Source organism: Fukomys damarensis, unplaced genomic scaffold (genome assembly GCF_012274545.1).
Source record: "Fukomys damarensis isolate Sample0158 unplaced genomic scaffold, DMR_v1.0_HiC HiC_scaffold_35, whole genome shotgun sequence".
NCBI lineage: Eukaryota > Metazoa > Chordata > Mammalia > Rodentia > Bathyergidae > Fukomys > Fukomys damarensis.
In genome coordinates, this window is record NW_022900947.1 from 717625 (window position 1) to 730561 (window position 12937).

At 49.0% G+C, this 12937-nt stretch overlaps 1 protein-coding gene across 2 annotated transcripts in view; it reads left to right on the top strand.

Moving 5' to 3' along the window:
- Window positions 1-12937, top strand: part of Maea (macrophage erythroblast attacher, E3 ubiquitin ligase) — a 33226-nt gene that overhangs the window by 617 nt on the left and 19672 nt on the right. The gene's annotated exons all lie outside the window — the stretch shown is intronic.

Below are 12937 nucleotides of genomic sequence, written 5' to 3' on the forward strand. Positions count from 1 at the left end.
CGGCTGTGGATCTCGGATGCGTCGGGTCTCCTTCCGGAAGCTCCAGATGGGCGTGGCTAGCTGGCCTCTGGTCTTTAATTAGGGGATCAGTGGAGCCCCACCCCCACCCCCGAGCAACCCATCTGCTGGGCTCGCCATACCCCTAGGGCAGTGCCTGCCAGGGCGCCGGAGGCGTGACCTTGGGTGGCCGCTTCCTTTGGGCGAATAATCACACCGACCTGTTCGGTCTTTGTAATGACTAGAGGATTTGGTGGTGCTCGATAGGCTCCAGTGAGGAAATCCCTTCAGAGATCAAGGTCGGACGTTCCCTGTAGAGCTGGTTGAGCTTTGGGATTCTACAGTCACTTCCCTGAGGGCCAGGTAGCCTCTTTCCGGCAAGAACACCTGATGACACCGTCCATCTCCGTGATGACAGATGGTGGCAGATGCAGGCCAGTGTGTGTCCTTGGCCCCAAAGCAATTTAGCCAGCTGCCATAGAGCATGGCCCCTGAGCCCTCTGGGCCCCACCCAAGTTTAACTTTGATGCTGTCTCTTGTCAGATGGAAGCTCTTGTAGCACCCGTACCTCCTGGGGCAAAATGAGTGACCATGTACTGCTCCAGGAGGTACTGGAGATCCCTGGAAGGTACCTGTTGATGTGGTCACTGCTGACATCTGATTTTGTGAGGTTGTTCTTCACAGGGATACAGAGGTGAGGGCGCTGTTCTTCCTTCTTAGTGGGGAGCAGCAGTGTTTTATGGTAGTTTTATATCCTACACTCTGCTTGATTAAGAGGATGGGGACTGTTGCTGGCGTCACCAGATCTCTTCACAGATCCCTTCACAGATCCCTTCAGGATGTAGGTTGTTGGTTTTATACTCAACTGAAAGGCAGCGGTAGATTACCAGCACCTTCAGTCCTGTTTGAATAGATGTACAGAGACCAGAACTCTGTTGGTGCATTGCTGTTGTTTTTGGTTTTGCTGGTGGCTGTGGGAACCACCGGACAGGAAAGTTTTCCAGAAATTCTTCCATTGCCCATCGAATGCACTGAAAAAGGAAATGTACGCTAAGGAAAGGGTTCCTGAAGTCCTCTCTTTTCTGATGACCATGACTGTACTTTGCATTCCAGAGCTGTTGTGCACCCTCTGATTAAAATGGGTGCACAGATACTTAGGTACAGAAGGGCAGTGCTGTAGTTTCAGACATGCTTGTCTTATTTTTGAAAATCTTTTTTTTCTGTCTTTTTTAGAATGATATTAAAAAGCTAGGCATGGTGGTATATGCCTGTAATTCTACACTCTGGGAGGGTGAGGCAGGAGGATCAAAAGTTTGGACTTAGCCTGGGCAACTTAGTGACTTAGTGAGATCCTGTTTCAGTAAAAAAGGGGCTGGGGCTGTAGCTCAGTGTGAAGGCCATGGATTTAATCCCTAGTACTGCAAAATAAATAAAGACTGATATTAAAGAAGAATTGTTCTAAGTAGAAATGCTATTTACCCCAGGAAGTACAGTAGTAGCATTTCTCTTCTAGGTCCTTTGGATATCATCCTTGTAATGATTTCTCTGTTCTTTTGACAGTGTATCAGTGCTGAGTTCATGTGTTTTTGCTGTTTTCAGGAGTGACTTCTGGTAGATGATAGGGAGGTTTTGACTGGAGCACCAGGAGTTAGAAGTGTTTGTTAACAAAATGAAACAATGTGGACAGTGCTGATGTCTCCAGAGCTGTACTGTTGACAGGTGTGAGGAGAGTTAGGTGCAGGTGGGTTTGGGGTGGGACAGAGACACACAGTGTGGCCAGAAGCATGTGAAGGCTGGGGGCTGGGGGCTGGGCCCCTGTAGTGAAGGGCGTGTGCCCTGCAGACTGATGGCACCTGGTGGGCTCTGGACTGAATCTTCACCTGGTAAGAATTAAACTGCTTTTCCTTCTCAGACTCCCAGGGGCAGGAGCGCTTATGTGGGTTCAAGCTGCTTCTTCATACTCCTGCTGTCAGTGGCTCCTGGATACTCACATGCCCATCTCTTCCTCTTCATATTTCTGGTGAAACGGAAAGGGAATGGAGCAGCTTGGGATGTGAATGCCAGCATGCTCTGACTTCCACTGCCTCCACAGTGGGTGGAGGAGCATCAACCTCTCTATGGTCCTGGGAGCTTTTGGATGTGTGGCTCCTGTTGTGGTGGCCATGCGTATAGGATGTTCAGCAGCCTCTGCCCAGTGATGCCAGGAGCATCCCCAAATACCTGCCGACATGGCCAGGTTTACCTCTGGGCAGAGGTATTTCTCTGAGAACCTCTGGGCTGGAGTTGCAGGGGACTTGTTTTGCTGTCAAAGGCTGTCTGGTGTCAGGTTGTAGGTGATGGCCCTCTGGAAGCCCTTGTTTGAATTACTTTTTAGAAGGTTTTTTTTCTGGTTATGAAAGTAATTTCATTTTTTTCTCTAAATTATTCTTCAGCATAGGGATAGTTCCATTATTTATTTCTTTCATTTTCTCTTTCTTTTTTTCTCCTTCAGATAGCTGAACTAAAATAGTATTCTGTTGATCTTCTCCATTGCTACCCAGATCACGTGGGTGTCTGCTGACCCAGGGCAGGGCCTGGTGCTTGCCTCTGGAAACCATGGCTGTGGATCCTATCCTTTGAAACGCCGTTTGGAGATGCTGGCCTCTCCTCACTGAAGACAAGCTGAGGGTGTGATTGTTATATTCTTGAGTATTCAGGTTTTCTGCCTTCCATTTTCTGACAGTCTGGCTGGCAACATACTGCCCTGCAGTTGCACAGCCTGGGTTTGTGCTTAATACAGAACATCTGAGTGCCAAGCATGTGCTTGAGCTAGAACTGATACTGCAGTTTTCCAGACTGGGTCTTGGCTGGATTTGGGAGGATCATGTGTTCTCAAGTATGAGAAATCCTGGTAACCACAAAGTGTGAGACTTCAGAGACATGTTGAACTTGGTTGTAGCTGTGTTGTACCCTAAGCAGTGGCCTTAGACCAGGTCTTAACTTCTTGTGTGCAAAGTAGAGCCACCTCCTCCCTTGGAGGCTGTGTTATACCAGTGACACCTGAACCTCTCTTGAGCCCTCTTACTGGGCACTGAGCAAAAATCCTAATCCCCATTTTCCAGGCTGGAACCTGGCCAACCTTCAGAGCACCGTGTGCTCTGATCTGAAGCAATGTGACACTGCCTTCCTGCCCTGCTGCCCAGGCCTCCACCTTATTCTCATCCTTGTCTCACCACCATTCGAGGAACATTTGGCAGATCAGAGCCGATGTTGGTACATCCCTATCAGTTCCTGTCTGGCTTTGTGGGCTGCTTGTGTCTACTGGCCGGGCAGGCGCTGACTGAGATGGGATGCAGATGTGGATTCCTGCTGGCTCCTGGGTTGGTTTTGGTTTAAATATTATTTTAAGCAAATTCAAGTTAGGAGAAAAATACCTGTTCTAATACCTGATTCACTAGGATGGGTGGGTCACGTTAAGGCACAACTAAGATGAGGCCCAGAGTGGTCAGTGGGCAGCAGAGCTGGGCATGGCTCAGTGCTGCCTTTCACCAGTGCCTATATCCTAGCTTGTGTGTTCACCTGCAGCAACTGTTGGGAGCCTCATGGGCAGACCCTGGGAGGATGTGACAAGACAGGCAGAGCAGGTGCACATGAATCTTGAGATCCTTAAAGACCCTGAGGAAACCCGGGTTGTTGGGCAGTGGGAGGGCTGGGATTCCCTTGAAAATGCTCCATCCGAGCTGATGGTCACGGGAGTTGTTTGGGGGCCAGTGAAGCTGTGTAGGTCATGCTGAGGCCTTGGCATACTCTGCCCCAGGGGGCACCCAGTTCCACAGTGATGTAGGCGCGAGCACCTGGGCCGACGGTGTGGTCTGTGGTGCAGAGTCCAGGGACGGAGGCAAGCCTGGCTGGCAAGGTGACACTGGAGGAAAGGCAGGCCACACCATCACCACTGTTCTCTTGGGGCTCTGGGGAGGGGGCACTTGGTACTGACCTCCCCTTGAAGAGCTTGGTCTCTGCCACAATAGCTGCTGGTCACTTAGGGCCTGAGAAGCATTCTTACCATGTGAGTGACTCATGACTGCTGAGTGAAGAAAATGTGCTGGGGCCGATTCTGCCCTCCTGCTGGGACGCTCCTGTCCTCCATGGTGGCTCACCTGTGCCTCTCAGGCCCCTCTGCCCTGCACGCTCCCCATGTCTTGTTATGGTTACCTTTGCCATGTGCCTTCCCCACCCTGGTCTACAGGTCCCCTTTTTGCTGCCTGGCTCATTGGAGTGCCAGTGGCCAGCTGCCACCTCTCTGCCCTTCTTGCTTTGCTCACATCTGCCCTCTGCTGCAGGGTGTGCCCAGTGGTCAGACCCAGCTAATCACTCAGTCCTTGTGGCGTGTAACACCACACAGCACCCTCTCAGGGTCTCTTTACTCCCTCTGCACAACCTGCAGGGCCTTCACTGCCCTCTCCAGTCTTGGTTTCTCTACTCATGTCACCAGATCATTGGTCCTGTGGTAGGCATGGGTAGCTGGGTCATCTCTCCTCTGTTCATGCCTGCTACCTCAGACCTCAAGCAGAGAGTCACCCTGTGGGTGTTCTCTGTGGGCGTCTGGGAGCTGCTTGAAGTAACCTTGTGCAGAATGCACTGCATCCTGGCCCCAGCGCCCCAGGCCTGATCCTTACTTATACCCTCTCCTATCCCAGGTGAAAATGGCATCCTCCTGCACTTGTTCTGATGGAACAAGATCTTGGTGTGCTCATTCCCTCTCTCCCTCTGACTCAGTCTAGTGCTCTACCACTGAGCTATACTCCTAATTACCCGCCTCCCGCTTTGAGGGATGTTTTTGTTTGCTGTTTTTCATGGTCATCCTTAGGATGCCCTTAGTCCACAGTGTTGCTGGGGCCGCAGTTCTTGCATCTATCAGGAAAGGGTGGGATACAAACTGTCCATTGGGTCAGCTCCTTGTACAGACAGTGCTTTCTCAGAATCCTTCTGAACATTAAAATATAGCCTAGGGCTGAGGGTTTAGCTCAGTGGTCCACCACCTGCCTTAAAAGCACAAGGTCCACAGTTCAATATCCAGTACCCCCCCAAAAAAAAGAGAGAGAGAAAGGGAGGGAAGGAGAGAGACGCCTGCTTGAAAGCTTAGTGCAGCCCTAAGTGAAACTGGAATTTTGTGCTCCCTTTGCTCTCTGTCCCTTACCTTGTCTGGTTTCTTTATAGCACTAGAGCGGCCTGACAGAATAGCCTGCACCTGTTTGTCTCTTCTTCCTGACAGACACCTCCTTTTGCTTCTGTGCCTTTGGGCCAGGACTTCACTTTGGGCACATCCAACAGGTTCTGGCACAGAGTCACAATAAATAGCTATTGGCTAAATGAATTTCTCCACAGTCTGTTTAGAAAATTCCTTAAAACTTCACTTTTGTCCATGTGCTTCATTCCAGAGACCTTCTGCTGGCATACATGGTCATCTGGGTGAGGTTGACCTTTTGCACCTCTTTCTTCACCCCTGCTCTCGCCTCTTGCCCTTGTTCTGCAGCTTCAGCCCCTACTCGTCTGCCCAGCATGCTCCTTTTTGAGAAAGAATCTCACTATGTAGTTCAGGCTGGTCTTGAATTCATGGTGATCCTCCTGCCTCACCTTCTGAGTTCCGGGACTACAGGCATGCGCCACCATGCCCGGCCTGCCCAGCATTCTACCTAGCAGAGTCCTGCCTAGGTCAGCTTTCCCCACAGTAGCTGCCATGCCCCCAAAGAGGGAGCCCATTGGTCAAGGTCCCAATTGCTCAGGGAGGCCCCTCCACCTCAGGGACTGTTTCAGGAAACTTACTCCTACCCCTGTCCACAGGCTCTGCCCATGGCTTGGTTTCTATCTTCGTGCTGTGCTTCCCATGCTTCCAAGGCCAGGAAGAAGTCAGCTCACCTTCCCCAGGCTGGCTGCTCTGCTGTCATTCCCCTTTGCCCTGCTGGCATTGAAGATGTGCACTGTTGCCTTCTGTCACCCAGGGGATCAACCCCACAAATCACCCGACTCTCACTGGTCCTGCCTGTGGGCTCTGCAGTTGCCATGCCTCTGCCTGTTCCCTCATTGCCCAGGGCTGTGTCTGAGCAGCAGTAACGGCCATGGTGTTTGGGTACTTATTTGAAGAGCCACTGACCATGCTCTGCCCTTGAAGCACACACCTATCTGGCTTCCCTGGGCTCAGATGCCCCTTCCCTGTGGTACTGGAGTTCCTGGGGCGCAGGGCCTGGCCCTGGTGGTCCCTACCTTGGTTGTCTGGATCATGTGGGCTGCACTGCTGACCCCATTGGGGAGCTCCTCGCCCCCGAACCCTGCCTAGCAGGTCGCACGGCATCCTCAGGATGGTGCCTCTTCAGAATGCCTGCAGGATGCAGCCTCCTGCCCTTCTACTGTCACCGTGGATAGGGATGCAACCCCTCTCCACAGGTAGAATGGCCTTCTGGACAATCTCCTGCCCATGGATCCCACCAGCCACAAGGTCAGAAGGCCATGTGGTCCTTGTGTGTGTGACTTCCCATCTGTCTCGGGTAAAGGTCAAGGTCATTAGTGTGACCCAGGCCTTCATGACTGCCCCTCCCCCACATCAGTTGAGCACTTTGCTGCAGTGGCCTCTTGCTGCCAGGACACCTGCGATGTGTTCTTCCTCTGATGGCCCCACGGCTCCCCACTTTCTCACTCCCTTGCTCGGTGAGCTGCTGGGTGGCCCTGCTGAAGTGTGCAGCCCCACCCCCTCTGCACCCTGTCTCCCTTCAGTGGTATTGCCAACTGTTGCACTGTGTTGTGGTCTTGTTTCTGACTGCTGGGGATGGACGCTGTGTTGGAGGACAGAGATGAGTCTGCAGTCAACAAATGAAGTGTTGACAATTATTTCAGTGCTGCTGCCACAACAGTAAGAATTGAAGTAGCGGGATGGGAATTTAGCTCAGTGGCACTGCGCCTGCCTTGCAAGTGCAAGGTCCTGAATTTCATCTCCAGTACCCCCCCAAAATTGAAGTAGAAGTCAACACACCTCTAGAGAAAGCTTAGCAGGGTCACAGCATACAATGGTCAGCTGGTTACTGCCCTCTGCACTACGATGGCCAGCGGGGATGTGTTGTGGACAGAAGCCCATGCTTCTGTGGGAACATGTTCTCCTGGTGGGAACAGACATCGGGGAGTCCTGGGCAGCAGTGATGATGCTGGGGAGCCCTGAGAAAAGGTCTGATGGCAAGAACAGCATGTCTTGGGGTAGGAATGGCGATAGTGTCCTGGTACCTCATGTGCTCGTCTTGGTGTTTCTTCTAGTAGGGTAGCACCAGGAAGAGCGGGCGCTGCTGACCTCAGGGATGGAACTGGTGTCTGTCCCATCACAGGTGGTGGGGGTGCCATATCCCATGCACCCTGCTGACTGGGGACCTGAAGTGTCTGGTGCTTCTCCCTCTCTGGAGGGGTTCAGCAGCTTGACAGAGTTCTTCAGGTCACTAGTGGGTGTTGTGACCTCATTCACAAGAGGAGTATGGGGTGCCTGCAGGCCCCCTCCCACCCCGTCTTTGTCAGCATCTCACACAGCCCCCAGCCCCTGTCTGGAAATGCTTTGTTTTTCAAGGCACCCATTTAAAATAGGGGACCTATGCCATCTGTGCCCTGGGTGATTCCCCCCCCCCAACCCACCCCAGCCCCTGTCTGGAAATGCTTTGTTTTTCAAGGCACCCATTTAAAATAGGGGACCTATGCCATCGTTGCCCCGGGCGTTCCCCCCCCCCCAGAGGGTGTGCTGGGGCCCACAGGCTCTGTGGCTGGAGAGTGTTGTGTGCCCCTTAGGAAGCAGGACATGTGTTGCTGCCCATAGTGAAGTTACGCTAAAGAAGTCCTGGTTACTTGCTGGTAAATACTTAGAAACTTCCTCTGAGGTTGGGGTTTTGTTTTGTTTCTGTACTGGGATTGAACTCAGGCCTTCATGCTTGCTAGACAAGTGCTTAGGTACTGAGCTACATTCCCAGCCCGCTCCCAGCCTTCTTAACTGTGAAATATGTTCTGTATTGGTAAAAGTGGCTGAAAACATTATGATGACAAACTAAATCCATCTTTCTTGTCAGCAGACAATGTCAGAAAACATAGAGCAAACACTGGAGAAGGTTTGAGGGAACTTGTCCTAACGCAGACAACACAGTGCAGGAGGTGGCTTTAGGGTGGGATGCAAGTGCAGGTGTTTCCTACCAGCCTCAGCCTCCTTGCTTACTGACTTGGCTTCAGTGAAGACAACAGGATTACTTTCTTGAGTCACTGAAGGAAAGCTGTACCGAGGGAAACAATTGAATGAATATCAGCTAACCAAGTAGAGAGATCCTGTGATCCTGAAAGGTATCTGGCAGCAGGTAAACAAGGAAATATTGAGGTCTGATAAATAAAATTTAAATATTTAGCATAATCAGAATTTAAAAGCAAATAACAGACTGCAAAATCCACCAAATACGAACCAGAGGGCAGATTCAAATCTGTAAGAAAAATCCAAAACCTCTCCTTCCATGGAGTGCCAGGCCAGGACATAAATGGGAAACATGGAAGGGAAAGTGAGCTAGGTTAAACTTATAAAATTATTTTTGTAGGTTACAAAATGAAGACTGAACAGCTGTGTAAGATATAAAGAGGGTGTTTTAAAACTTCACACACAAAAAAGGCCCAAGGCCAGATGGCTTTGTGGCACAGTGTATTAAACATGTATACCAAACTCTTCCAAAAAACAAAGGAGGGAATACTTCCTGTCTCGTTCTGTGAGGCCAGTAATATGCTGGCAGCAAAACCAGACAAGGAAACCAGAACAATATTCCTTGTGAATGACTGTGGATCCCAAGATCCTTGACAGATGATAGCAAATTGAATCTGGCCACAGGTAGGGAGAATGACAGAGGGTAACTATGTGGTATTTGCCCATCAATGCAAGGTTGGTTCAACATGCAGAAATCAGCAAAACCATAGATCTGCTCAGTAGATGCAGGACAAGCACCTACCAAAGTCCAGCACCTTTTCATGGTGAAACACGCAGCACTATGGTAGGCGAGAAGGGACTTCTTCACTCTGGGCAAGGTCTTCTGAGAAAAGCATCACACACAGCTAGTGATGGAAACCAAAGCCTTCCCTCAAGGCCAGCAAGCATATGGGGTGTCATCCTTACCACTTATATTTTACCTCCTCCTGGAAGCCCTTCTGGGGCAGTGTCAGTCTTTCCTCACTGAGACAGAGCACCCATCACCTGCAACTTAAAGGAGCAGTTTGTTTGGCTTATGGTTTCAAAAGTCTCAGTCCATGGGTAGTGGACTGGTGGACCTGGCACTGAAGAAAGCTGATGTCATTGTGGCCAGGAAGCAGAGAGAAAGGGGGGGTTGGGAGGGAAGATAGCTGTTTTCTTTTCACATCCCCAGTGACCCACCTCCAACCAGACCCCTCCTCCTAACAGCATGCTCAGCTGCTGATGAGCACAAGGCCCCCATGATCTAGTCACCTTCCGAAAGCCTTGCCTCTGACTGCGTGAGATTTTTGGGGAATATTCTAGATCTAAACTGTATCAGAGAGGCCAGAAAAAAAAAAGCCACTTAGATTGGAGAGGAAGAAGTAAAACTCTTATTTGGAGATGACATGATCTTGTATGTGGATCTCCTAAGGAATGTACACATGTACACACATGCACACACAAGCAATTAGAAATAATAAACTAGTTCAGCAGGGTTGCAGAGTAAAAAATTGATATATAAAAATGATTGTGTTGCTGGGTATTACGGTCCGTGCCTGGAATCCTTGCACTCTGGGAGTTTGAGGCAGGAGGATTGAAAGTTTGAGCTCTACCTGGGCAATACCCTGTCCCAAAATACATAAATATTAAAAAAGGAGCCTAGGATGTAGCTCAGTATAAAGGCCCCAGGTTTAATCACTACTACCATCAAAAATAATTAAAAAAGAAAAATTAAGAAAATTTGATTTGTAGTAGCATCAAAAGCAAAAAAATATTAAGGAATAAGACTTAACTCTTAGCTACTGGTAAGGTAGTGCTACTCTCCAAGTTAATGTGTAGATGCAACACAATCTATTAAAATCCCAAGTGCTGTTTTTACAGAAATTGATAAGCTTTTCCATAAATTCATATGGAAGTACAGGAAACTCAGGATAGCCAAAACAATTTTGAAAAAGAACAAAGTATTAGGATTCACATTCCTTGATTGCAAACCTTTTTTTTTTTTTTTTTTTTTTTCGTACCGGGGATCAAACTCAGGTCCTTGTGCTTGCGAGGCAGGCGCCAGAATCACTGAGCTAAATCCCCAGCCCTCAAAACTTTGCTAAAGCTATAATAATCAAGGCTGTGTGGTGTTGGTCAAAGAATGGAGATAGTATAATGCAGCCCAATTGAGAATTCAGAAATAAACTCATTCATTTATAACACTTAATTTTTGGAAGGGTGCCAAGGCAAAGAGTAGTATTTTCTTTTCTTTTCTTTTTTTTTTTTTTTTTTTTTTTAGCTTTAATTGAGTTTATTGGTACATTTTAGGGATACAGCACAGTTACATTCATTGTTGGGATCCTGTACAAGAGTAGTATTTTCAATGAATTCTGAGACAGGATTTTCACATACAAAAAGATGAAGTTGACCCCTAGCTTACACCACGTACAAAAAAATTAACTAAAAAGGATCAGCCCTAATTGAAGGAGCTAAAGTTATGAAGCTCTTAGGAGAAAACAAAAGTATACATTCTGACGACCTTGGGTTAGGGTTAGGCAAGTGGTTTTTAGTGAGAATACCTGAAGCACAGGAACCAATGTGAAATTGTCACTTGGATGTTGTTAAACTGAGAGGTGTATGCTCCAGAGCTGAGGCCTGGGGCAGTTGAGTTCGGCCATAGTGAGGAGAACAGGCCAGGGATGCAGCTCGGTGGTGCCACTCCTGCCTGGCAAGCCAAGGTCCTGGGTTGGGTACCCGGTAAAGAAAAGAATGGACAGCAGAGCACACTGTGCATATAGGCCAGGAAGGCCATGTGAGGGTGGGACCAAGAATCTGCACACACGGCACCTGCTCCAAGGCTTCAGTCTCCAGAACAGTGAGCGGTAAGTATAAGAACTTGCTGTGTAAGCCATGGCCTGTGCTTTGTGTGCCAGCAGCCGGAGCTGACTAAGGTACTGCTCGCAGAACAGAAAATATTTGCAGGTCATCTGTCTGATACAAGTCTGGGGTTCAGAATATATGAAAGTCTACAACCTACAGTCCTCGGTGAGTGCACCTTTGGGAAGTCTTCTTCAGAGGAGATCACAGTGGCTGACAAGCTCATGACAGGATGCCTGCCTCACAGGCACCAGGGAGGTGCTCGCTGAAGCTGCAGCAAAACTCCCTTCACCCCTGCTTGGATGCTTCAGTGGGGAGAGTGGTGGGTGACCCAGGTTGGGCGTGGAGAAATTGAGGTCCTCCGGTGCTCTGTTGGGACCACAAAGCAGTACAGCCACGGTGGGAAAGAGTTTGTCACAAAGTCAAACAGAGTATCTGTCTGCCCACTGCTGGGTGTAACTCTAGAGAAGGGGAAATTATGTCCCAGGGGAAAAGGTCCATCGCTTCATTATTCATGTAGCCCAGAAGCAGAAGCTACCAGAATGCCTATCTGCATATGCAGAATGCGCAAACCATCAAGGAAAAGAGTGCTGGTGCCTGCTACTCCATGGGTGAGCCTTGAAAACATGTTACACAGAAAAGCCATCTAGAAAAGTCCCAAGTGGACCAGTCCACAGAGAGCAGGTTGATTGCTGATGGCATAGGTCTGGGAGGGATGGTCTGCAGTGGTGTGGGGTTTCTTTTTTTTTTTTGTTTTCTCCCCCAGTGCTGGGTCAAACTCAGGGTCCTATGCTTGCAAGGCAGGCATGGAGCCACTGAGCTAAATCCCCGGCCCGAGGTTTCTTTTTGAGAGATGAAATATTCTGGAAGCAGAAGATGGAGACCGTTGTACAACCTTGAAATTACACTAAAAACCACTAAAGTGACTTTGTGAGAGGGTGAATTTCTTGGCTTGTGAGTTTTATGTGGATTGAAGATTGGCTTGTGTTCGTATGACTCAGCCTGCCCGGTTATTGACAGTACACGGGCAGAGTGTGCAGTTGTGCACCCACGGACAGCAGTGTGGGTATAGGGAGCGGTGGCATCCAGAGTAAGGCCCAGCTCTTTAGCTCCTGTCCCATGCTGCATGCACACCCCTCATCAGGAGTGCCTGAGGCCTGGTACCTCCCACTCCAAGCCTGTGTTGGGGTCACATGGCCCAGTGGAGCACTTGAAATGTTGCTGATGCAAAGTGCTGTGTGCCTGTGTTAAAACAACCTGATTTTCAAGTACTTAGTACAAAGGGGAAAAAAGTAAAGCATCCAATAATTATTTAATTGATTGAATACACAGATGAAAATATTTGGGATGTTTTGAGTTAAAATGTATTACTGTTTATTTATAAGCAGTCTTACTAAATTGCTCGGGCTGGCCTTGAAGTCAGAGGGTCTATTTTGAGGGAGACTGGTGGCAATCATCCTGACACATGGCCACCAGTCTCCCTCAAAATAGACCCTCTTCTTAGAACACACTTACCGCACCATTCTTGCCGCTTTCTGAAGCAGTCTGGAAGTCCTCCTTCATGAGTGTCTTTAGTTGTGCTGCCATGGCTGCCTCAGTGTCCTGAAACATTTCCCTCAGGGTAACTTTGACTTTGGGGAAGAGCCAGAAGTTGCAGGGTGCCGGTTCTGGTGAGTGAGGTGGATGAGGACACATGTCATGTTTTTGAGAGCCAGCCTTCTGCTGGATGGCACTCAGTAAGGAGTGGGAGGTTTTTGAGAGGGATTCATGGCAACATGTGTTTTACTGTTGATATTTTTTTCTAATTCAAACACATCCCGTTTTTTTGGGGGGGTGTTGTTGTTGTGTTGTTTTTTTTTGCTTTTTTTTTTTTTTTTTTTT